This window comes from Pseudonaja textilis, chromosome 1 (assembly GCF_049901715.1).
Source record: "Pseudonaja textilis isolate UNSWEBS1 chromosome 1, rPseTex1.2, whole genome shotgun sequence".
In the NCBI taxonomy this organism is placed as follows: domain Eukaryota; kingdom Metazoa; phylum Chordata; class Lepidosauria; order Squamata; family Elapidae; genus Pseudonaja; species Pseudonaja textilis.
In genome coordinates this window covers 223,911,198-223,936,261 of record NC_141990.1, presented here as the reverse complement: position 1 = coordinate 223,936,261, position 25,064 = coordinate 223,911,198, and the positions used below count along the sequence as shown (strand labels likewise).

At 41.3% G+C, this 25,064-nt stretch overlaps 1 protein-coding gene, 1 non-coding gene and 1 pseudogene across 4 annotated transcripts in view; 2 read left to right on the top strand and 1 right to left on the bottom strand.

Annotated features, from left to right (window-relative positions):
• Nucleotides 1-24,060, top strand: part of LOC148128041 (glycine N-acyltransferase-like protein 3) — a 32,977-nt gene extending 8,917 nt beyond the window's left edge. Inside the window, exon 6 of the transcript XR_015740848.1 lies at nucleotides 22,880-24,060. The gene's annotated coding sequence lies outside the window, so the exon portion shown is untranslated. The remainder of the gene's footprint in view (nucleotides 1-22,879) is intronic.
• LOC113453504 (uncharacterized) lies at nucleotides 1,739-7,022 on the bottom strand. 2 transcript variants are annotated; one of them, XR_015740850.1, is made up of 4 exons: nucleotides 6,863-7,022; nucleotides 6,061-6,174; nucleotides 4,133-4,243; nucleotides 1,739-2,840 (listed from the first exon to the last, which is right to left on the bottom strand). It is a non-coding gene; the product is annotated as an uncharacterized LOC113453504 (transcript). The 2 variants fall into 2 exon arrangements; XR_015740849.1 differs by having other exon boundaries at nucleotides 1,739-4,243.
• LOC113453505 (glycine N-acyltransferase-like protein 3) lies at nucleotides 9,114-24,060 on the top strand (annotated as a pseudogene). Its single transcript, XR_015742363.1, has 11 exons — nucleotides 9,114-9,191; nucleotides 9,813-9,920; nucleotides 10,175-10,301; nucleotides 11,748-11,868; nucleotides 12,131-12,226; nucleotides 18,382-18,528; nucleotides 19,251-19,416; nucleotides 19,818-19,925; nucleotides 20,162-20,288; nucleotides 21,510-21,630; nucleotides 22,415-24,060. The product of XR_015742363.1 is annotated as a glycine N-acyltransferase-like protein 3 (transcript).
• Nucleotides 24,061-25,064: the final 1,004 nt, after the last annotated feature.

Below are 25,064 nucleotides of genomic sequence, written 5' to 3'. Positions count from 1 at the left end.
AGTTCAGTTTTAACTTTTGTAATTTCTTTTAGTCAATTTCTAATTTTCTAATTTTCTTTTGCTATTGGGCAGGTTCACCACATATGACAGTAGGTTCCCTGCTCATAGCCAAATTTCCAACAGCTTGCTGAATTATTGGGAAACATTTTTGCAAGTCTTGCTGGCGAGCAATAAAACACTTTATATAAGTTCTCCTTATAGGTTGCTGATAGAGTTAATTTATAGTTTATTTTTCATAGGTTTTCCCAATCTTCCAAGTTAATACTATAGCCAAAGTTTTTGGCGCAGGTTATCATTGCTTCCTTCTTCCAGTTTCTTCTTCCAATTTGTATCTTAACAAATACTTATACATTTTGGTTATCATTTTCCTCTCTGGCCCCTATAGAATTTTATCCAATTCTTGTTGGTCCAAATATATCCCATACTGTTCTATGTCTTTCTTATATCTAGTTTGTATCTGTAGATACGGCCACCAATCTACTTGTATTCCTTGTGACACCAGTTCCTGCTTAGATTTTAATTTCCCTTGTTCATCAATAGCTCTTTATAGCTCACTATCTTATCCAGATCTAAGACATTCAGGTATACCATAGCTTCCACGGTTGACATCCAGATTGGGATCTTTGTATAATGGTTTCAGCACGTGTAGCGAACAAGTGCATTTGTGTATGTTCCACTTGCGCATGCAGCAGACAAATGCATGTGTGCACCCTCCATTTGCCCAAGAGATGGGCACACCTTCAACACTGCTCACTCAAATGGAGCTGCACACACACATCCATGTTTGCTCGCCACTAGCCCAGAATCATCTCCCACCCCCCTGGGCTGTTCTGCAAAGGCAGAGAGATTGGGAAAAATTGTCTAAAGCAATTACTGCTCCCACCAGCTTCTGAAAATGCAACTATCGGTGTTGACTGAAATTGACAATTCTACTAGGACATTGTCTCACATTAAGTAAAGATTTTGTTATCGTGTCTCATCTCATGGTGCAGGATGTAACTATAGTATCCATAAACTAGTTAAAGCAAGTTTTATTTCCACTGAATGAAATTCAACCAATTGTTTGGAATTTTCCATAAATTTACCCATCATTTTAAATCAGGGGTCTTCAAACTTGACAGCTTTAAGACTTGTGGACTTCAACTCCCAGAATTCTTCCTCCAATCATGTTAGCTCAGGAATTCTGGGAGTTGAAGTCCACAAGTCTTAAAGCTGCTGAGTTTGAAGACCCTTGTTTTAAATGTTACTCAGGTTGAATAGGAATTCTTGAATTCTGGGAGATCAGGTACAAAATATCGTGAAGGCAAAACAAAACAAAAATGGTATAACAATTTTGCTTGATTGAAAAATGATAATTAAAATATTTTTTAAAGTCACCTTGGTAAAAAAATAAAAATACTGTTCCTAGAATCACCATGATCTCATTTTGTAATCTCCTTCTGAATTTTTTTTTAAAAAATCATAATTTGAACTTGGGCATTTAAACTGAAAGGTTTCATCTGCCTTTTTGAGTGCTTAAAAAATTGAGTTAGTGGTGAGTAAACATTGGTTATTAGTGATTTTATTGCAGGGAAGCAACATCACATTCCAATTTAATTATTCATTTTACTTGCACATAATTCTAATATCTAACCATTCCCCCAAATTGTTCCAAAAGTGGCTGGTAAGAAAAATGCATGTCTTAGCACTATTTTCCCCTGACAATATGGATTGAAAGTATTGAAATTTATTATTTCTATAGTCTTAAAGATATTTTTTTATAAGAACAAAGTATCATGTTATATTTTTTGGTACATATCACCAGAAAAATTGGCTAGTTCTTTAAACATACACTGGAAATGTAAACAACAAGAGACATTTTTTCATGCTTGATGGTCATGTAAAAAAGCCAGAAAATTTTGGACTCAATGCATATAATAAAACAAGATTTTAAAAATGCATCTACAATTGAAACCAGAGACTTTTCTTTTGAAATTGATGGATATGAAGCTAGAAAAAAAAATATGGGGCTTTGTTTTTACATATGACTGCATTAAGACTATCATATGCACAAAGGTGAAAAATTTCAACTTTACCCACAATGGAGGAATGGATGGTGATGCTGATGGAATCTGCTGAAATGGCCAAATTGACTATGTTAACTAGAGAAATGGTATTAATTGGAAGCTACATATTTGTGTCTTTTTTCTTTACTACTTTCTTTTATTTTTCCCTTTCTTACATTTTTAATTTCTCTCTTTTTCTTATGTCACATTAATTTGTATTTTCTTAATATCCTCTTTGTCTATATCAATATCTGTCTGTCTGTCTATCTTATCTATCTATCATCTATCTTCCATTCTATCTCTATCACCTCTGTCTCTCTCTCTCTCTCTAATGCTCTCTCTCTCTAAATCTAACCTTGCGAAAACTAAGAGGATGGTTATTCATCTGTGAAAAATGTAAGGTCCCATCTCTTGTGGGAAAAAATGAAACACACAGATAAAAGACGGGGGAAGCTATCTATCTATAAGTTGAAGATTTCTTCAATTTTACAAAGCTTTCGTGAACAACTGCAGATGTCTTATGATTTTATTAAAGTTTTTAATTAATGTCTTGTCATGATTTTATCATAGTTTCTGTAATTTTCAACTCCTGTCTTCATTTATCTTACCAGGTATGTCTACCACTGGCTTATTTATTACTTTAATCAAGTTATTTTTAGGCATTCTCACGCCTATAAGACCCTTACCACCACTGCAAAGCAGCATTCTCTACAGGAATGATGGAAACATCCAAATGGTATGGATGTTTCAGGTAGCAACAGTTGTTCTTTTCAGAGGGTATATTCATGCCACAAGCTACAAGAAAGAAATTTGGAGCATGGTTACTGTCAGGGTTGACTTTTCACATGGCCACTCCATCCCCTTGCCAAGCAGCTGGACTGGGCTTGGCTGACTTCTGTGACACAACAGCATCCTTTGTGGCAGACACAATTTTATGGTCAACTTAAAGCAAATTTTCCATGTGGAGTCAGCTCTTGTCCCACAGCTCTCAACTTTCAAAGCTAGCATGTTCTTGGCCAAAGCAGAGGAGGAGGGAGACCATATCTGGGACCTCTTGAAATTCTCATCACTACCTTAGTGTTGGGTCGTGATAGTACATTTAATCCTATAGCACTGAAGCAGCTAAGAAAATTAGGAGGCAATCAGTACTTGGATGGAAGGCTCCACTTTTAATCTCTTTTTAGCTTTGTAAAGATTACTTATAGCTCTAAAGCAGCGGTGGTGATCCTTTTGGGCTTGGTGTATCAAAAATTTAATCAAAATAACTTTGACTCTGCTGGTAGGTCATTGCCCCTCAAACAAAAGAGAAACACTTCTTTATATATTTATTTGTTTATTTATTAAAAATACAGCCCATTCATATGGGACTATATATTATACAAAGAAACATTAAATAATTATAAAAAAATGAAAAAAACTCATTTTTGGATGGTTTGGCAGCTGTGTGAGAATACATTGATTTTCATGCAGCCTCCTCAAGCTCCAAAAATTATATCAGAATGGAACATGCTTTCAAGAACAGTTGTTGGTGATGCTGGTTTGTTGTTGGCATGTCACCTCTGATATGGGCGTCATAGGTTACTTCACTGCTCTAAATACATGACTATAAATGTGAAGGCTATAAATACGGAAGGAATTAAGCTTCCTTGCTTGAATACATTTCACATTGCTTGTGGTAGATGTCGTCTTGAAGAAAAGACATACCCGAATTGCAGTCTTTGTTCTGACTTCTGTCCTTGCTGATCCTAACTGATGTTTTTCTCATGAAGTCAGCATATGTCTTTGTTACTAACAACTCTAGTATACTACAAGCCATGGATACTTGAGCTTCAAGGAAAGAATCGTGGCCTTGTTCCTGCATAAATTCTATATTCTCAAAGTGAATGGCTGGAAATTTTCTTCTGGTTTACCTTATATCTCTCACTTTTCTAGAATCTTTTCTTTAGAGAGGTAGTTACGGCCGATTCACAAAAAAGTAACACCAGAATTTAACTCAGTAATAATTTTTCATAATTTTGTTCTTTCTGATGGATAGTTAAAAAAAAACACAAGGGACTGAAAAGTATATAAACATAAAATATATTGACCTATATATAACAAAAGGGTCATTATTATACTTCAGGAGAAATCCTGCACAGTTGTAGGGGGATTGAGTCCTAAGAATTTGGCTCATTCCCAGCGCTGCATACAGGTAATTCCTGTCAGCAGAAGAAAGTGATCCAAGAATGTAGTATCTGCAGGAAGCTTCCTAATCAGTTTATCTGAGACAACTGTGGTTATGAGAGCCTGAGGATGATTTATAAGTTCCTTTTTTCTATGTTGCTATTGTTTGTCTGGCATTATCATCTGCATGTTATTTTACAGTAGAAGTGTAGAAGCTAAGTACAGAAGACATTGTTTTCTGAGCTACAATGGAATATATATATATACAATTCTTTATGATAAATATCCAATCTTTTTCTCCCAACCACACTTAATTTATACAGTGTAAATTTAGTGGGTAGTTATTTTTGTTGCTGCTACATTAAAGCCTCAATTTTACAAAATGCCATTCAACAAATTTTGCATGCAACAGAATTCTAGCTGCTGTTCACCCCCAAATATTAGTCTGTTGTTTCTATAGCAGTCCAAACAACTAACATAAAGACATTATTTGCATCAATTCAACTGCATTTGTATAATAACACTTTATTAACAAAATTATTTGGTTTGGGGAGATAATAAAATATGTATATTTGGAATGAATCGCTATTTAGTTTTAGTTGACTTACTTCACCCCCCAATAACTATTAAATCAATGTTGTACTGGATCAAGAAATAACTGGGAAAAATAACTGCTGATCTATTGCAAATATCCAATGCATCTGCAACAAAATATGATATACACCATTTATGTAAGTATTTGTTAAAATGAGATTATACTTCAAAATTTGGCAGGAAGGAAACAACAGCAAAGAAAAGGCAAACATTTACTTCTTTCACAATATGTATTTGGGCTTGGTTTCAATAGATAACTAGACATTACCACTGCACGGACCATATTGCCAGTTGAGATCAAACTGCTTCAGTATTTCCAAGTTGTGCAGTATCTTGTAGATGAGATTCTAAGCAGAATCTAAGAAGCAACCAGCCCATTAGTGTAAATAGGTGGAGTGCTGGTATTTTTCCTTGCAAAGAGGGCTTAGGGTGGCACTTAACCAATTGTGTTACCATCTCCTCTGTAGCCAATTCCAAAATCTAAATGGCAACAGCCATGCTATTTGAAGCTTTCCATCTATATCGGTGTTTCACAAATTTGGCAACTTTAAGATGTATGGTTGTCAATTCCCAGAATTTTCCAACTTTCATATAGGGCAAGGGGGGAATTCCCAAATAAGATCTCAATTGCATTAGTATCATTAAACTATTGGTAATCATGGGGGGGGTCCCTATTATGCATTCTTAAAGCAGGTGGGAGATGGAACTTCATAACTTTCCAGATTTTATTTATTTATGTATCTGTTTCTATTTACAAACTAGTTTACAAAAACTTACCTTGAAGCAGCATCCAAGACATTTTTCAGGCCACCAAAAACAGAGAATCAGATAAATATGGTCTCAAAAGCTGCATGAACTCTTCTTGCCCCACTATGTATCTGTAGCATTTTTTCCGGGGTGGGGTGGGGGAGCTATCCAAGAGGTGGCCAAGGACCTAATTATTATCGTTCACTGTGCAGAGTCCATTGTTTGGGAAGGGCAGCTATAGAAATTGAATAAATCTACCCAGGTGAAGCATCTGCCAGGATGTCAGGCACAAAACAATGATCTCTAAAATGATCTTAGATGACCTCTAAGGCACTTTCCAGCTCTGTGAGCTCTAGCCCTGCTTGCAAATCCACCCATTGAACCTGCTGAGGAGGAGACTAGTGCTTGTTTTCTGCCATGGGTGGAAAGAGTAAAGAAGCGGAGGAATCCATCCACCCCACCAAGCCTTCAAATGGCCAAAGCAGGGGAAGGAGACCACAGAATTGCTTACCCTGCGGTGGGCTCGGAGTCTGAGCCGCTTTTCTTTCTTCCCTGCCTCCTTTCTTTTTCACCACTTGGAAAGAATCGGTGATGAGTCGTTTCCTGCTCATAGCGTCCCTCCCGGCTGCTCCCAGTGAAGGGGAAGGAGAAGCAGAGAGAGGCTTAGACCGGCGGCTCTCCGGAAGCCGCTGCGCTTCACCCCCAGCTGCCCGCTTTCGAGCAGAGGATTCCCGCGTCCCGTTCCCACCTGCGAGCGGGACGCCCCTCAATCCCCAAGCATTCTCATCCCTCGCGAAGGATGGAAAAAGCAGAGGGACCGATCCTCCCGACCTTCGTCTTTGCTCCCCGTCAGCTGCTCTGCCCCGCCAGCCCCGAGGAAGGCTTTCCTTCGCCAACAGCCGCGCCCAGGTTTTATTCCCAGGGGACCCGATCCCGCCAACCTCTCGCTCGCTCCCTTCCTCGAGGGAGAGAAAAGCAACGTCGCGAACCCAAAGGGGCTTTTTTATCCAAGAGGGAACTGGACTTGCTCCTCATCCAAGAAGCTGCTTCGGCTCTGAGGGGCTTCCACTCTCCCACCATCAGAACAGAAGAAGCTTCTTGGATGGGGAGCGAAACGTCTTCAAAGGAAAAACCAACAACCCAGAAAGTCCAGCTGCCTCTGGAAAAGGGGGAAGCCCCTTTGGGACAACCCCGGACCTGGATGGCTGAGAATCTCCACAGGCATTTAGCAACATCGAGAAGAAAGATTCCCCCTCCCCTCTTTGGGCCCCGGGGTGCTTCCTCCTATGAAGGAAGAGAAAGAGAAGCCAAACCCAGGAAAAATGCGGCGGGCGGCGTCCTCACGAGTCGCCGAGGCCTCCAAGCAGCGCCCGGAACGTCTCGTGCGAACGCAGGAGCGGAGACGGCGGCCCAGCTGCGAAGCTCGTCGCCCCACAACCCGGAATAGCCCGTGTGGCGTCTAGTTGTTGTTGGTGTGGCTTAGCCAATGGCGGAGCTGCTTTCGCTTTGCCTTGGAGGGAAGGGGAACAGTTCCTTGAGGCATTTTAGGCAAGGATATGAGGCCCAAGAATGAGAGGCCCCCAGAAGAAAAACATGTAGGAGCAATATGAAGGTTTTTCAACAAAATGGGGTTTCTTTGCCTAAAACTATCTGGACCAAGCCTACACCCCTGCAGGCTGAGAAATACAGGCTGAGAAATACAAATTTGAGCCTGGTAATGTCATGTCACATGTCTTTCTAGCACCATTAACATTTCCTGGAGTTTTCCAAACAGACCCGATCATGCTTAGTTTTAGAGTTTTTGCCACTAGACCAGAGGTCTCTAACCTTGGCAACTTCAAGACTTGTGGACTTCAACTACCAGTAGTAGACCATGCACTAGACCATCTCCAAATATACTGGGAAATATAACATGATGTCCTTGTTTGGCATACAGACCATGTGAAAATTACTGGCAATTATCCATCCATATCCCACTTCCTTCTTTTGAATGACTTTCTGACTTTTCTGCCTTATCCCCAGCACTGAACTGCTTTTCAGTCGTGGTCTTTGTTCCTCCTAAAATGCAAAGGGAGTTCAGTTGGCCAGTATTTTGGCATTCCTCATGGATAAGATTTGATATCTCCTGATGATGTAGCTTCTTTTTCTGGGAGTTATCAGCAGCTTTGCAACATGTCCTGACCTGAATTATGATCATGATTTCTGACACTCCCTGAGAGTTTCCCACAAAGTCAATGGGGAAGCTGGCAGGAAGTCAGAAGTTGCTCCCGCTCCCACTGCTTTTTTGTTCTCCTATGGTCATTCTGCTTCTTTAGTTAATTAAGGAAACATCTCTGAAAGGGATCACAGGTTTTCTATGGCAAGATCCTTCTTATTAGAGCTTTCCAAATGAACTAGATCTCTACCAGAATCCATTTTTCACATCCCTGTTCCTCATTAAACTTCATCGCAAAGCAGGTCCCTCTCTAGAAAGGCATTATAAAATTCAAGATTGTGCTTATTCCAGTGGTACAGAAGAGATGAAATAAAATCTAGTGCCCAGGAGATCATTCATAGGGGGAAATAATGCATGGAACTGTCATGGTGTGCTTCGTTTGGCTGCTTTAGAAGCTGCTCCCTGCATAAGCATACAGTGATCAAATACACTACCAAAGTTGGCAAGGAGTAGCATGGACAGAAAAGCCTGAAAGAAATAAGCTTTTATAATAAAAAAAAAGGAATGCTTTGAGCCTCCTGGTTGTTCAAAAGCACTTCTTTCTAAGGACTTGCACAACCCTAAAATGTATCCAAATAAATGCATATATAGATGATAAAAATCACTTAAACACAATTAACTAATCACTTTACACAATAGCTATTGGAACATCCTCTGTGACAACCAGTAAAAACAACCTTCTTTTTACCAAAACTGCATGTCCCTCTGTTGACCTTTAATGGATTATTCTGGGTTTAAAATTATGTGTCCTTTTTCTTATTTTTATTGAAGAATCATTGTAACTGTTTCTCATATGAACCTTGAGACATGCACATTTCTGGAAACTTGAACTTGAAGAAACCTGTCCTGGGGCTCAATTATTGGCCAATTATTACCAAAAACTTTTTAACACCCTCTTCATCAAGGAACTTCTACATCCACAAGGCATCTGTTAATAGTTAATCTGCTGTAGTATAAATCTGATCTCCATATCAAAGCAAGTATTAAAGAGACTGGACTGGACAGAAGACAGACATAAGAAGGGAGGAGAAATTGTGGAGCTATCCCGACAAAGACCTGGCTCGCTGAAGGTGAGCAGGAGACACTTGCGACAGAATACTGGTGCTGCCTAAGGGAAAATCCTGGGTTATGTTCAAATGTGACCTGAAAGGGAAGGAAAGTTACAGTGGGAAGCAGAGAAGCTGCACTGGTTTGTGCCTTCCCTTGGCAAGGATTTTGGATAAATCTGTTGTTTTGGTGAGATAGAGGGCGTCCCCATTTGGGAGTGACAGGAAAGAATGGAGAAGTGGTCTCTCATTCAGGGTATTTCTATGTCTTTGTTCTACCCATCAGCTTCAAGCCCCAAAACCATGCTGGTCCTCTCCTGTCCTTACAAACTCCGCTTGTTGGAGGGAATGCTGAGGAAGAGTCTCCCTCAGGCAATTGTGGTAGGTTTGAAACATTTACTAGAACACTGAGGTAGGGTCTTGCTTGACAATAACTTCATTTTCTAGAACTTAACATTTGGCACTCAGGATTAATAAAATATATTATGTATACTATGTAAGTATACTATGCCTAATGGGCATAGATCCCTGGTGACTGGAAAGTTGAAGGGCAAATCGCTAATTTTCTGCATAACTGATGAAATGCCTTCATCTTATTCATCAACAATTTATCTTATACATCCTTTAACCCGGACTCCTTTTCCCTCAAAACACTATTGACCTCACCCCATTCCTAAAAGGTATGTAAGGGATGTGCATAAGCGCACAATCATGCCTACCGTGCCTGTCCTATTGTCCCCAATTATTCGTACTTATTTCCTGTATTTATACTTATGTTTATTCTTATCTTTATTATCTTGTAAGCCATTGACAAATCAAATTTTAAAAAAACAAAGACATAATTCTGGAATATCATCAACATTCAACACGTGGGGAAGGGGGGGTGATAGAACACTAGGTGGAAGTTCTTGCAGCAGATTTAAATTAAGGCCACTCTCCTTTTCTCCAAACATTGATCTCAGACTGATTCCCTTAACTGCACTGACACTTGACTCTTGACAGGTGCACGGAGCAGTCATGAACATAAATCGGGGGAATCCAATTCATCATGAGGTGATTGTGGATTCATGGCCAGAGTTCAAAGTTGTCCTCACCAGACCATGCAAAGAGGTAATAAACAGCCTTGGTGATTCTGAGAGAGGGAGGGAGAGAAGAAGGGAGGAAGGGATATTTAGCCAACCCGAGGGACAATCTAAGATACTGCTGGTTTTTTAGAAGAGGCCATCTTTGGCCTTTCCAAAAAAAGAAGGCATCGCACTGATGGTTATTTCTATCATTTTATCTCCAGATTAGGTGAGAGATATGAAGAGGTGGTGAATCAGGAGATTATACTGTAGTATATGAGTTCCATGCCTTTCTTCTAGATTGTTACAGATCCCTCAGATGGGTATGCCAATGTGTATGCAGCATTTTATCAGGATCTTGATGCGTATCGGAGGCTTGTAAAGGATACAGATGCTGTGAACTGGGCCCACACCTTCCGTCTCTTTGGTAATGATCCTTTTTGAAGGACTGAAGAAAAGGCATTGTATTCTCACATAGGATTTTTTCTATTACAATATATAGGCTGTGACATCAGAATGAAAATGGCTCAAACATTCCTGAGTAATAACCACTAAAGCCCTGTCCCAAAGAAGATAGTAATTGCATCCTCCCTTTTCACGTGATGCCAACCACTAACTATACAATGATGTTGTCACCTTCCGGCAATATTTTCGTTATGTTGTTTTAATTATTTGCCTATTCCGCTCCCAATGTGAATTGAGTCCATCTCAGCTGGTTGTATGAATTGGCATCCTTCAGTCTCAAGAGACTATGGTATCGTGCTCTGAAAAGAGGTCCTAAAACAGCATCTAGTGTGGCTAAAAAGGCCAATTTGAGAGTGGCAATCCCTTCCACATCAAGGACAGACTGTCTCCTGTCCAGCCCTCCCGGATTTCGCTGGTTCTGGGACTGCCTCTTTGCCTCAGCCTGCTGAACCAGTGTCTCTTCAAATTGAAGGCACCCATGCTGTGTCTTTAGCCTCCAAGCTGAATGACCAGAGGTCAAGGTTTCCCAGCTGTTGATGTCCATTTCCAAGGCCTTTTGATCCTTCTTGCAGATATCCTTATATCGCAGCTGTGATTCCCCCCAGGGCGCTTTCCCTGCACTAATTCTCCATACAGGAGGTCTTTTGGAATCCGACCATCAGACATCCTCATGGCATGCCTAAGCCAGTGTAGACTTCGCTGTTTCAATAGTATATACATTCTATAAATTCCAACACGTTCCAAGACTGCACTATTTGGAACTTTTTCATGCCAGCTGATGCCTAGAATACACCGAAGACAGTGTATGTGAAGGGTGTTCAACTTTCCATCCTGCCATGCATAAAGGGCCCAAAACTCGCTGCAGTATAAGAGTGTGCTCAAGACACAGGCTCTATAGACCTGAATCATTTTATGTCCCGTCAGCTTCTTATTAAGCCATAAAGGTTGTATGACTATCAAATTAAACATGACCCACATCTAGATTAAACTGCAGGAATGGTGATTTGGACTGATCCAGACTAAAATCATAAGAAAAAGAAAGTACACCCTTTCAGAGTCCTATGGTTTTACGTATCAGAACATAGTAAAACTAATCAGGTCCTTAGAAGTTCTTAAAAAGTACAAGCTCAGATGAACAACAACATGTAAGATGTTATACCATGTCATCATTTATTTTACAAAAAGAAAGCCAAATACAGAAGCCTTGTGTGAAAGTTTAACCCTTACAACCATTGCTGAATCCCCACGGTCATGTGATCAAAATTCAACTGCTTGGCAACTGACTCGTATTTATGACAGTTGCAGTGTCCGGGGGTCATGAAGATCTCCGATATCTTGCCTGTTTGTACTTTCAACTTGTGCACACATCTTTTTCTTGGTCAATGAGTTTTTTATTGTTTTTTTCCAGGGACTCAAGAAGGGATACCCGAAACTACCCAGGATGCAGCAGCTGCTACACAAACAAAGTTATCTGTAATTCCTTACTTCCTGTATGTGCTTTCAGATCCAAATAAATTTCAGGCTGGTAGGTGAGTGACCATCCTGTTGGCCATCACCACTGTTATAATGTTGAGGCCTGAGGCAAAATTGTTAAGGCATTCTGAAGGTTTTGTTACAATCAGGCTCCCACAGTAATGGTGGCTGTCTTTGAAATCCATGCTCACATTGTTTATGGGTCAATCGGGGCCCAAAATCAATAGGATTCCTATTGGACTAACTAGATAAACTAGCCATTTAATTTTCTGTTCTCATCTCTTTGATTTTGTTCTTTTTGCCTTTCACCTTTTCCAGGCTAGAGCCCGGCTTCAGACTTTCCTCCTTGAATAGTTCCAGCGTTGATCTACTGAATGAAAACTGGGCCTACGGGCGCAATCAACAAAGCCGCAGGTATCTGGCCAAAATGATACAGCATTTCCCTAGCAGTGGGATTCTGAACCAGGAGGGACACCTTATCAGCTGGATGTTGATGGATCTTTTTGGCGCCCAAGCACATGGGTATACCCTCCCATCATTCCGTGGGAAGGGATGTTTAGCTATATCCGCTAAGGCACTTTGTCTGCAGGCCTATAATGCTGGATATCCTTTATATGGCTTTGTTGCACTAAAAAATAACCATATGCAGAGAGCGTTGGAAAAGGGAGGGTATCAGAAAGTATCTGAGCTGAGCTACTTGTGCTTTCACGACACCGCTTAGCAGTACAGAGCGAGGATAGAGGTTCCGTGTTTTCCTTGATTTAACCAGATTTTCGTCACCTGCTCTGTGAATGCTGAGATACAGTACTTATGCACTACCTATTTGAAAACTATAGGACTCCTCCCAGATACCAGGTTGGATCAGGCTTATGAAGAATATTTCTCTGAAATTTCTTTGATTGTCTTCCACCAATGTTAGCTTGTTTGACGGCTAGGCCTATTCTTAAATGTCTCATTCGTTGACTTAAAATAATATTTAGGATTTGAATTCTAGCTCATCCCCAAGTTCTCCACAGGCTTCCTATATCCGCTGGAGGTCTTTCGGAAGTATCAACTGCTGGACAGATTCAGCTCTCTTCCTCTTTGAGCAGGCAGGCAATAATTTGATGTGTTATATTTGGTTATAACACTGCATAAAGAAAGTGAACCAAAATAAAATTCTGGCAAAAACAAAAGAGAGAAAGAGAGAGTGCAAGAGCTGTTTTGGAGCAATATAAAGTCGGGGCTTCATATTTTAAAAATGCAATGCTTTAGAACTCAGTTCCAAACCCTGGTCTTTATCTGTCTGCCTTTTGGTAGGGAAGATGACTTTGGACTTTGTTATTAAGATATACAGAGCAGGCTCTTCTTTTTGAAAACAGAATTAGAAGTATTACTTTTATTATATAAGTGTGTAGGTTGCTTGTGCACCTACATATACTTTTTGCTTTGATTTCTTTTGCATAAGCTTGATAGTTTGTTCATTATCATCACTCAGGACCCTTCTGTAATGGAGATGTGTGATATTTAAATATAATAAATTTAATTATTTGTTTTAGAAAAGCATTATAAAAATAATACATGAATACAAAGTAAATAAATATGCTTAAAAATTAAGCTTAGCATGGGCAAAATTACACCTCTCTGATAAAAATAACATTAGATTCTTAGATGAAGATTGCAATTCCTGAAGACACTTAGATCAGATGCACTCAATAGCCTAACAAAAACTGCACATTTTATGCCCAAGTAACTTAGAAAAAAGGACAGAGGAAAATACAGCACAGATAAAATGACAAAAAACATGCCAAACATGGCTAGTTTAGACATAGAAATTCCAGTCTACAAAACACCTGATCTCTATCAAGATCATATACCTTATTCTCTATCAACGTTAGAAAAGATGGATATACGAGGCCAAGGCACCTTGCATAGTTCTGGAAAATAGACAAAACCCTTTAACTTTGGGATTAGTGACATTACCAATTTGGGATTAATGACATTGTCCCATGCTCATCAGGTCAGGTCAGCCTGCCACAGGGTTCTTGTTGCATAATAACACCTCAGCAACAAAAAAGATACGATCCAGTCTGGCCACAGTGGCTTCCTCTCTTATTGACTCCCATAGGCACTACCTTGAAGTAATGCCCAGAACAGGGGTGGCAAACTTTTTGAAAAGTTTTTGATTAGTGTGTGCTACTTGTTCTAACATATGCCAGGAAAATATGGACACTAACCTCACAATCAATACAAAAGCTATGACTGGCACAGAGAGCCATAGAATGTTAAATGCTTGGCATCACAAGACGATATATATATATATATCTCAGTGAAAGTCTGACTCACAGATGAACACAATACAGAAGCCTGATGATGGCAGATGAGATTCTGCTGAAACGTTGCTACAACTTTAAAAGCACAACTATAATGATGTGGGAAAATACCCAAACAAAGCTGAATACCATACATGTAAGTACCCACGAAAACTTAAGAAATATATGTGTGTGTGTGCGTGTGTGTGTGTGTGTTTTCATAGATTTTCACGGGTAGAGATATGTAGGTCTAGGTGTGTTCGGGTCTTTTCCCATGTAAGATTAAGAGTATCTTGGCCACGTTTCAGCAAGGTCCCACTACTCTTCAGGTCTGCTGTACATGCGCGGGGGGGGCACATGCGTATGCACAGGGCTAGAGCAGATGCACTGGGGATGAGGTCCATGTGTGCGTGCATGTGCGCTTTTGGCACTCTGTGCTGAAAAGGTTAGCCATCACTGCCATAGACCAGAATCCCCTACCATACCAGGCAACATACATGCATTGAGGGAATACGCTTAAGTCACACTTCTCTAGTTATAAATTAACATTATCACAAGAAATGATCCACTCAATCACATTTGTTCTAAATAAAGGTGTGCTGTTGTTGTTTTTTTACCTTGAAAACTGGTCCAATATGTGTGGAAGAAAAGATACTGAACTAAAATTCATACATGGCTGGAAAAAATGACAAAATGGCATACAAGACTTGAAACCAGAGATATTTTTATTGGGTATCTTACCTGAAGGATACAGTAGAGAATTGATGTATTTGATTATTAATGTTTTAACAGCAGCTAGAATTGTATTTGCCCAAAACTGGAAAAATGAAAAAAATTCCGATAGAAGAGGAGGTGATAAAGAAAATAATGGAATGTGCAGAGATGAGTAGATTGACATTGGCAATTAGACAACAAGAATAAAAAGAATATTATAAAATATGGGATTGGTTTTATCAATGGTTAGATAGAAAAACAGGAAAATGAAATATATTATAATAGAAATACAATACAATAGTAAATATAATACAATGGTAATGATATGTTATAATTGACTATTATGGAAGGAATTATAATATGAATTAGAACTTGTAAAAATTGAGATTTGCTCGAAAAGGATAATGTGGATTTGCAATTAAAGTCTAATGATGATGTAATAAGAATATAACATGACATAGAAAGCTGATTTAATATGAATATAAATCTAAAAGGGAAAGACTATTGATATTGTACACAAGAAATATGTACCAACCAACAAAATGTACAACTGAAAGAAGGTTTTGTTGTTTTGTGTTTTTGTTTGTTTACGTTTGTTGTTAAAAATAAAAAAAAATAAAAAAGAAAAAAGAAAACTGGTCCAGGAGGTTTTCCTGATCCCCAAAATATGGTGAAAGGAATAACCTCTAAACTAAACGTAATGTATTCTGTATGAAAAGAATATCTGAGAACCAAGGAGTGCATCTTAGATGTCACATATTCTAAGAATATGTGGAATATTCTGATTGGGGCCAAATTCATTAGCAGATATGATTACTCATTATGAAACATTGCCATTCAAAATGCCTTTCTGTCTTTCTGAATTACGATTCAGTCTCAGCCACCCTCACTTGAGAAAAACATTATAGTAAAAAAATGGAATATAATTAGTCCTAGACTTACCACAGTTCATTTAGTGACCGTTCAAAGTTACAACGGCACAGAAAAAACTGGCTTATGACTGTTTTTCACACTTACGACCATTGCAGCATCCCAGAGTCATGGATCAAAATTAAGATGCTTGGCAACTGACTGCTACTTATGACAGTTGCAGTGTGCCGGGTTACGGGATCACCTTTTGCGACCTTCTCCTAAGCAAAGCCAATGGGGAAGCCAGATTCACTTAACAACCATCTTACTAACTTAGTAGCTGCAGTGGTTTGCTTAACAACTGTGGCAAAAAAGGTTGTAAAATAGGGCAAAACTCACTTAACAAATGTCTTACATAGCAGCATAAATTTTGGACTCAGTTGTGGTCATAAGTTGAGGACTACTGTACAAGCTAAGTGAAAAGATGGCTGGTGAATGTCAGTCATAGAAAAACAAGCTATTGTGTTTGAGCTCTATTTTTCTTTGGTTTCTAACCAGATTGAATCAAGGCAAAACTATCTGCTAGCTCAATTGTGCCTATTCTTTTTTCTGGGCCTCCAGCACAGAGAACAAAGGAACCATCCTGTTAATGGTTCATTTTTCAGGAATAAAAAGATTAATTGACTGGATAACCAAGTCACGTGCCCTCCGAATCCATTCATAATTGAAATCTGCCTTCTCCTCTGCCTCCCTCTTCTTCCTCCTCTCAGCCAGGTGTGTCCTTTTGCAAGTAAGCATTACAGTTTCAGCCTTTTCTTCAGAAAAATCTTACACTGAAAACCTTCTTAGCTACTATTTGCACCAATTATTTAGTACAAAATACATGAAAACATATAGATAATGTAACCAAATTACCTTATAAGTGACTAGAAACTGATGTTAGACTTCAGGAAAGTAAATGTGAATGGAACCTTTTAAAAATGGACAGCATAGTATGACTTAAAATCCCAGGGTTAAAAGCAGCTAACCAAAGAAATCCCATAACTGCAAACCAGAAAACTTGGAAGATGCTAGAATAGCAAAATAAGTACTGAAGGAGCAATAGACAGAGGAGTCAGGAAATTTACAGACCACTAAAGATTTGTCAAAAGCAAGGAGTGCCAGAGTAACTCCTTTATTTTTGATCTGCAACTGCAACCACATCCCAGGATCTGCATTCATTTTGAAGGAAATTTCAGATGGGTTCACAGAGCCCTAGTTAACAAATGGATCAACCAGGGAGAAGGTGCAAGAGGAGGGAAGGAGGGAGATGTTCATCGGATTTTTTTAAGGACATAAACAAGGAGGTGGTTTAATAGCTAATCACAGGGCAAACACCATAATTCAATATTACATGGTAAAAAGCTGAAACCCTGTCAAATCTAAGCGGATTGTTATTCACCAATGACAAATGCAGGGTCCTATCTCTGATGGGAAAAATGAAATGCACAGGCAGAGGATTGGGGAAGCCTGGCATGACAGCAGAGCTCGTGAGAAGGATCTAGGGTACCAAACAGACAACTGGCTGGACATAAGCAAACACTGGAATGCAACACCTAGAAAAGCCAATGGAGGATGGGGCAGCCTAAGAAAGGAACCAATGTGCCCAACCCAGAGGAAGGAAATTGTCCCGTATATTCTGCAGGGACAAGGCTGCACTTGAGATTCTGTTCAATGTTTTTTTAAAAGGAGGAGAGAGAAATGGGAGATAGTTCAAAGGACAACTTTTAGGTTGGCAAGGAGTCTAGAAAACATTACCTATGAGGAATGATTAAAGGAATTAAGCTATAAATATTGGAAGGTTTTCACATGCAGTATGATTTTTTTTTAAATCAAAGTGAGAATCCTTTCCAGTTCACACAGTACATAATTCCGTGATTAAGTGCATTCAACCCATAGTAGATCAGAAAGACTTTTTGTGAGAATTTGCGTCACTGACAGGGACCATTTCATCCACTTGGTCTCCAGCAGGCAGGGAAGGTGGTTCATCAAGAGTTGATTCAATTTTGCTTCTTTTCTCCCTTCCAGTTTGCTCGCCAAAAGACGCCTCCGTGGGACCTGTGAGGCACCTCGACCTGGCCAGCCATGCTGATCCTGACCTGCTCTTCCAAGCTGCAGCTGCTGGAAAGCGTGTTGCGGAAGGGCCTCCCTGAAACACTGCTGGTAATCCCTTGTTTAGTGCTCCTCTTCTCTCGGTGTGAACAACCGGCTGTCTTCGTGATTGATTGGGGGCGTGGCCAAGGGTGGTCCTCTGACTAAGTGGGCGCGGCCAACTTGACGTTCCTCACGGCAAGGGGGGGCGGTGCCTTGCCGTGAGTGACGTTGAGTTGGCCCCGCCCACTCAGTCACATGACTGACGCTGCAGAGACGGGGCGATTTCCTATAAAATAAAAACCCATCTAAAGATCGCGGCTGCCTGCTGAGCCTGCTTGCCGAAGGATGCAAAAGGAGGCTGGGGAAGAGAAGGGCAGATGGAAACACCCCGTTTTCCGCCTCCATTGGGCTGTCTGCACCACGCTGGATTGGGATCGGGGGGGGCGGGGAGCAAAAAGCCTACTCAACGGTTCGGGCATTGGGAGAGCTTGAGGAGTAGATTGTTTGCCCCGAAGTCCGTCTGCTGCTCTTCCAAGCCCGGATCTGGCTGCATCATCGGCCAAATTTCTCGCGCTCCTTCAGGGAATCCCGGGAGCGGGCCAGCACGGTGCATGCTTTTCGCTCCAAGCAGCCCAGACTGCAACAAAAGCGCATGGCTGGGGCGGAGGAGCGGTTCTCCTCAACCAGCTCCAAACCACCGCTGCTGCTGCTGCTCCGAGCCCAGCAGTTGTGAGGGCAGGCTTTTCCAAGGCAGTCGCGATGTTTAGATGGGCTTGTATTTTGTCAGCCCGGGGGTGGAGGCTCGGAAGGGTATGTAGGAAATCTGTCTCTGTAAGCATCCATTGCTTGCCATCGGGCAGGCAATGAGGCAGCGGTGGCAGGCAAGGGCACTGGGCCTCGGGACGGCGGAGAAGGCAGGCAAGGAGACAGGGTCTCGGGGGGACCCACCGTGGAAAGCAGGCAAGAGGGCTGGGCCTCGGGGACCGCAAGGAAGGCAGGCAAGGGGCTGGGCCTCAGGAACGTGGGGAGGCAGAGGGGAAGGCAGGCAAGCTGGCTGGGGTGGGAGGTAGCTAAGCCAGCATTCAGGCCTTGCTCCTTGCAGGCTCTCCCAGGCAGATCAGGGGAACTCAATTGGGCCGCGCGGAGAGTGCTGCGTGGGATTCAGCCCAGAGGAGGGAAATTGTCCCATTATATCCTACCCTGAAGTTTCGTGACGGATTCTGGGCATTGTTTTGAAGAGGAGGAGGAAGAACCAGGTTCAGAGGAGAACTCCTAGGCTGGGGAGGGATCTGGAAACCACTTCCTATGAGGAATGATTAAGGGAGCTAAGCTATAAATATCTCCAAGGCTCTCACATACTTGATTGTTCAGAATCCGTATCACTGACGGAGACCATTTAAAGACATCAACTTGATCTCCAGCAGGCAGGGAAGGTGGTTCATCAGAAATTGATGCAATTTTGCTTCTTTTCTCCCTTCCAGTTTGCTCGCCAAAAGACGCCTTGGTGGGACCTGCGGGGCACCCTTGACCTGGCCAGCCATGCTGATCCTGACCTGCTCTTCCAAGCTGCAGCTGCTGGAGGGTGTGTTGCGAAAGGGCCTCCCCGAAACACTGTCGGTAATCGCCTATTTAGCGCTCTTTTCTCTGTGTAAATATAAGAGCTGGTGCTTCCCCATTTACTCTGAATTTGCCAAAAACTGCACCTATTATATTTCTAAATGAATAATTAAATCTCGTGCCAGCCATGCAGTCATTTCACATTCAGGAACATTTGCCGATTTCTTCTGCTACAGAAAATCCAAACACCATCTGGCCTTTCACTGACAGAGCAAATTCCTTCATCTCACCCATCGTAGTGTTTGCCCTCAGAAGACTTTGGGTGGCTTCTCTATCAGCCAATCAGAGATTGCTCACTTCTGCCCCAGATCCACCCTCCCCCAACCTTTTGATGAATGACATGAGAGGAAAAGCAGAATCTCTCCTGCACTAGGGCTGCCTGACCCTCTTTTTAATTTAAGGTCTGTGGGGCAGTGATGCACATCAATCGTGGGAACCCAGCTCAACATGAAGTCGTGGTGGACTCTTGGCCAGAATTTAAAGCTGTTCTTACCCGACCACGGAAGGAGGTAAGAAATTACAGCAGAAGATTGATGGGTTTCCCCCACAGTCCCCTGGCAAAAAAATGGGAGGGAAAAACCCACCTGTATCTGGGGCACAGAAGCCATTCAGGAGGCCCTCGGAGATGCTATAGCAGTTCTCCTTGCCTCCTGTTTCTATATCCCTCTTCCAAGTGAGCCTGGCCTCATCAGCTCTTCCGCATGGTCTCAGCCATCTGTTCTATTCCCGCTGCCACTTCCTGCAGGTGGTGAAGGACAAGAGGGATTATTATGCCAACCTGCATGCTGCTTTCTATCGGGAGGAAGATGCCTGCAGAACCCTCCTGGAAAACAAAGATGCCATAGACTGGGACAAAGCCTTCCAGCTGCAAGGCAAGGCCTGGGCTCTGGCAATTTCTTTTCCACCCTTAGGAGATTTTGGAAAGTGCCAAAAACCTGGTTGTTCCCCCAACTGTTAGGAAAAGGGTAGTCGTGAAGCCCTGTTTAGGTTACCTTAGTTTTGTTGAGGGTAAGATGGAGTGTTTCTTCTTCCTTTTTTGTATTTGTGTAGGGTGCCCAGAGTGATCTTTGGGGTTGCTTATATATAAGACACAGACACACACACACACAAAAACAACACACAACACACAAAAATAAAATAAATATAAAATAAAATAAATATGTGTTAGGAAATAGCCCGGAATTTACAATAAACACAAAGTGAGATTAACTTTGCAATTAATGTTTAAAATAGGAGAATCACAAAAGGAAGAAGTTCTACATTCTTTATAGTTTGATTAACATGTCAGGGAATCTTGTGAATTGTAAGATCCAATTAGCTTAATGTTATCTATGCAAGCAGTATCATTGCAGTATATAGTTCTTGTCGACTAATAGTTCATGGACAGATTAAATCTCTAAGAAAGTAATCAAATTCTCTTTTTGCTTTATTTGCAAAAATAAATATAAACTCCACTTCTATGGAACAATCATTCAAGTATTAATCGAAGAATCAGTCACATTGCTTTATGAAAGATCCAATCAGTTGGGCGGGGGGTGCATCTTTGATGTTCTCTGAGTTTGATGGTTTTCTTGCAGACATTTCATTACCAAGCTAAGAAATATCATCAGTGCATAAGGAAACCTTTGCAAGAAAACTACCAAGCTCAGAGAGCACCAAGGACTGCACAACTGAATGCTAAGCTACAAACGTTCTTTTCTATTGGTCTTTTTTTTTTTCTCATTGGAGCACAAAAGGAAAAAAAATGATACATGAAGCCCTCAGAGGAACCTGCAAAACTGCCATTTGGCCTTTAAACTCAGGAGAAGTTCTGTATCTTGAAAAATCCTTACATTCTGTTATTTTATATTTGTGCCAGATAATTCATTCCAGGCTTTGTCATGATGGATGACATTTGTCCTGGTATCCTAGAGTAGTGGCCCTTCATTCCCTATAAATCTAGGCAAAGAGGAGAAATTCCAGCCATCAATGCCATTTGCCCATGACTGAGAATTTCTCCGTGGCATCAACTGCAGGGTATTAGGCACAGAGACAAAATAAGGTTTCAGTCTGAACCTCAGGTTGGTATCCTGTGATACTACCATTCCATGCAGGTCTCCAGGATGGGCTCTATCAGGCTGTGAAAGACATGGCAGAGGCTCAACGTGTCCACATGGAGCCCTATTTCTACCAGGCAGTGCTGCACCCTGATGCAGCCATGTTTTGTCATAACCAGTGAGTGATCGTACCCTCTTTCTAAAGGAACTGTTTTGGGGGTCTATTAAGTGGATTCAATTCCATGCAATTATCTGGAATTCAATAATGAAATTAAGGACTTCTGAAAGTTTTATAACTAATCATATCCTCTGTAGAAATCTAGGAGTATGTTTTATTTCATTTATTTGTTAACTTTCTGTGGCCACGCATCTTAGTCAATGAATTTGGGCGGCTTACGGTTTATAAAATATATTACAATTGAAAATGTAAAAAAACATTTTGAAACAATAAAAAAGAGTAAAACCAGTTAAAAGCCTTAGAAACATCCAAGTTAAGATACACAAGAGTAAGATGTTGTTTCTCCTATTTGTAAAAAATAAAAAAAGAGAGAGACATGTTTACATATCAGCCCCAGTGGTTATAGCGGAGAATTTCTCATTCTCTATCAACTTGGAAGATGTGGAATGGACAATATGAATAGAGAGCCAGGGTTAGACTTGGAAGAATTCACTGAATACAACTGCTCCATTGGTTTCTCCAAAAGCAATTACGTAAAGGATGTGATGATTTAAACAAAAAGCAGGATCCCAAATAGATTGCTGCACTTTCAAGAGACTGTTAGTCTATTGATAATTTCAGAACAAATGAGATATGTCTATTTCAAATACTGGATAACTCTGAGATTATGGTTTCTCTGGAAATATCTATTGTAGTTAGACTCTTTGTTTTGCTGGGTGTGAGCTAAGATTTTTCCAGTATGGTTTTTGTTCCACCTTCATTATTGCTTTCTCTTTCCTTTCAGGCTCAGAAGTGAGCCCCTCCACCTGGGGACACTCAGCCCATCTGATGCACCTCTGGTCAATGACACCTGGGCTTTTGCAAGCAATGATCGGAGCCTGCGCTACCTCAGGAGCCTGATTGAGGTCTTCCCAAATGCTTGCCTCCTAGATCAGAAAGGGCAGCCGGTTGCCTGGTCCCTAAGTGATGCCCTTGGGCGTATGACCCATGGCTATGCTCTTCCTAAATAACAGGGAAAGGGTCATATGAAAACAGTGTTGCAGGCTCTAGGCAGGAAATTGCACACCAAGGATTTTGTCTCATATGGGGGAGTTCTGCCAGAGAACCAGAACTCCAAGAAACTTTTAATTAGTCTGGGCTTCCATCTCTTGTCTTTGAGAAATTACGTGTTTTTGTTCACTCCAAATCACCTGAAATAGCCTTCCTGCATTTTCCCTCCTAGAATCAGTGGTCTTCATTAGACTGAGAGGTTGGGACTATATTTGAACCTTGGATTTAAGCAGTGGTGGGCTTCAAAAGTTTTAGCAAAGGGTTCTCTGCCTGTTTGCTATGTGGGTGTGGCCTAGTCGGCCTCCTGCACCACAGGGAGGTGGGGCATTTTTGCCCTCCCTGGCTCCGGAGGGCAAAAATGGCCTGCCTGGGCTCTGGAAGCCAGAAACGGGCCTATTTTTCACCCTCTCCGAGCCTCCACGCACGCCCAGCACTTACCTGCATCCAAAACAGGCCCTATGGGGACTCCTGGGAGGGGAGGGGCAGGGCCAGCCAGGAGTGGGATTTGGGGGTTCCCCAAACTGCACAGAACCTTAGCTAGGGGCTCTCCCGAACCCCTGCGGACCCCCAGCAGCCCAACCCTGGATTTAAGGGACTGCCTCTTTGGATATATTCAAGATTAAGTCTGAAAAGAATCACAAGAACCAAGAATAGCTCTCAATGAATGAAAATAAAACTCTTGGAAACAGTGATGGCAAACCTTTTGAGCTGAGTATGTCAAACATTTAGAAAGTGCCTCACTTGAGTCTGGTGGTGTGTCGCCTCCCCACAAAGAAACAGGAAGAATATTCTCTTCTCTATCTACATGACCCTGAACAGCGGCACTCACTGGCAGTGCTGCTGGCCAGAAGTAGAGATCTGAGCTCAACCTCAACCCTAGCACCACTCCTGCCAGCGAAAATCGTCACTTCACATCATTCCCCAAAGTTCACAAGCCTTAGGAAATAGTGCAATGGCCCCGGACTTTTCCTGGATCTGCCACATGCCTATGTCAGCCTTCAAGACTCCTTTCTGTCTCTTCTTTCGGCTGCCATAGTAATGGGGGGAGGGTGAAATAATTGGGCTTTGTTTGGGTGGGAAATGTGCTGAAGATTTTAGAGAATGAACTGTATATCTTGTATAAACTTTATTGTTTATGCCTACTGGCTTACTGCGCAACTGTAGCTCTTTATCAAACTAGGCCAGATGTCTGCATCACCACCTGAAGATGTCCCACATGACATTATACACATCTTTGATTGGATGAGGCGTTAGAACTATGGTGGGTGGAAACGTTGCCATCACTTTGTAAATGTGTTTTTCGTGTGTAAATCCTCAGATCTAGAATTCCTTTGACGCTATCACTTGATTTCCAGTAGAAGTTCCTTTTCTCTATAACAATGGAGTCTTAAGAGTGTCTTTCTTGGATTTTGAATGGAGCACCACCTGACAGCCATTTACCTTCAGGCGATGCTCTCTTAACAGGCCCTGAGGCTGCTGTGGGTCATATGAGGCCTTAGTTCTTGAAGAAGCTTCAGAGAATACACTTCCATGGCTCCTGCTGCCTTTGAAAAGCATGTAAAAGTGTATACACCATTCTCACTCAATTTTTGGAGGCCTCACAAGAGCATACCGCATTCTCATGCGGCGTCCACAGCTTCCAAAAATTGCACAAGAATGGGTCGTGCTTTCAAGAATAGTTGTCAGAGGTTGGTGAATGCATGCCACCCATAATAGCGTGTCATAGATTTGCCATCACTTCTTTCAGTGATACATTTCCCATTGCTTTACCTTAGCATACATTTTACATCATATCAGGCTCCAGCACTTTGGACCTTTAATCTCTTTTATATGTGAGAGCGCTCCTCCACCCCACCACTGCTTTGAGTCTCCTACCCTACAACCAACTTCACTTCTGCTTGCTTCAAAGACGGAGAAATTGGCCAGTGACACTCTAAAGCAATGACTGCTTCCACCATCTTATACCATCTGAAAATGCACTATCAATGTTTGATCAAAATCTACAACTGTACTAGCATGTAATCTCATGTTAAATAAATATTTGATTATCCTGTCTCATCTTGGGTGGTGTGGATACTGCAGGATGCAATTACTATGTCTATAAACTGATTAATGGCAAGTTTTATTCCCGTTGAGTGAAATTAAACTGGAATTTTGCATACATTTGCCCATCACTTTAAACATTATTCGGGTTGAATGAGCATGCAGAAATTCTTCAATTCTGGGAGATCAGATACAAAATATGGGGCGGGGGGACAAAAACAGTATTAACTGTGTTGCTATATTGAAAAATTATCATTAAAATATTTTTAAAAACCATACTGCTCTTAGAATCACTATGACCTCCTTTTGTGAAACTCCTGAAAATAAAAACAATTGAAAAG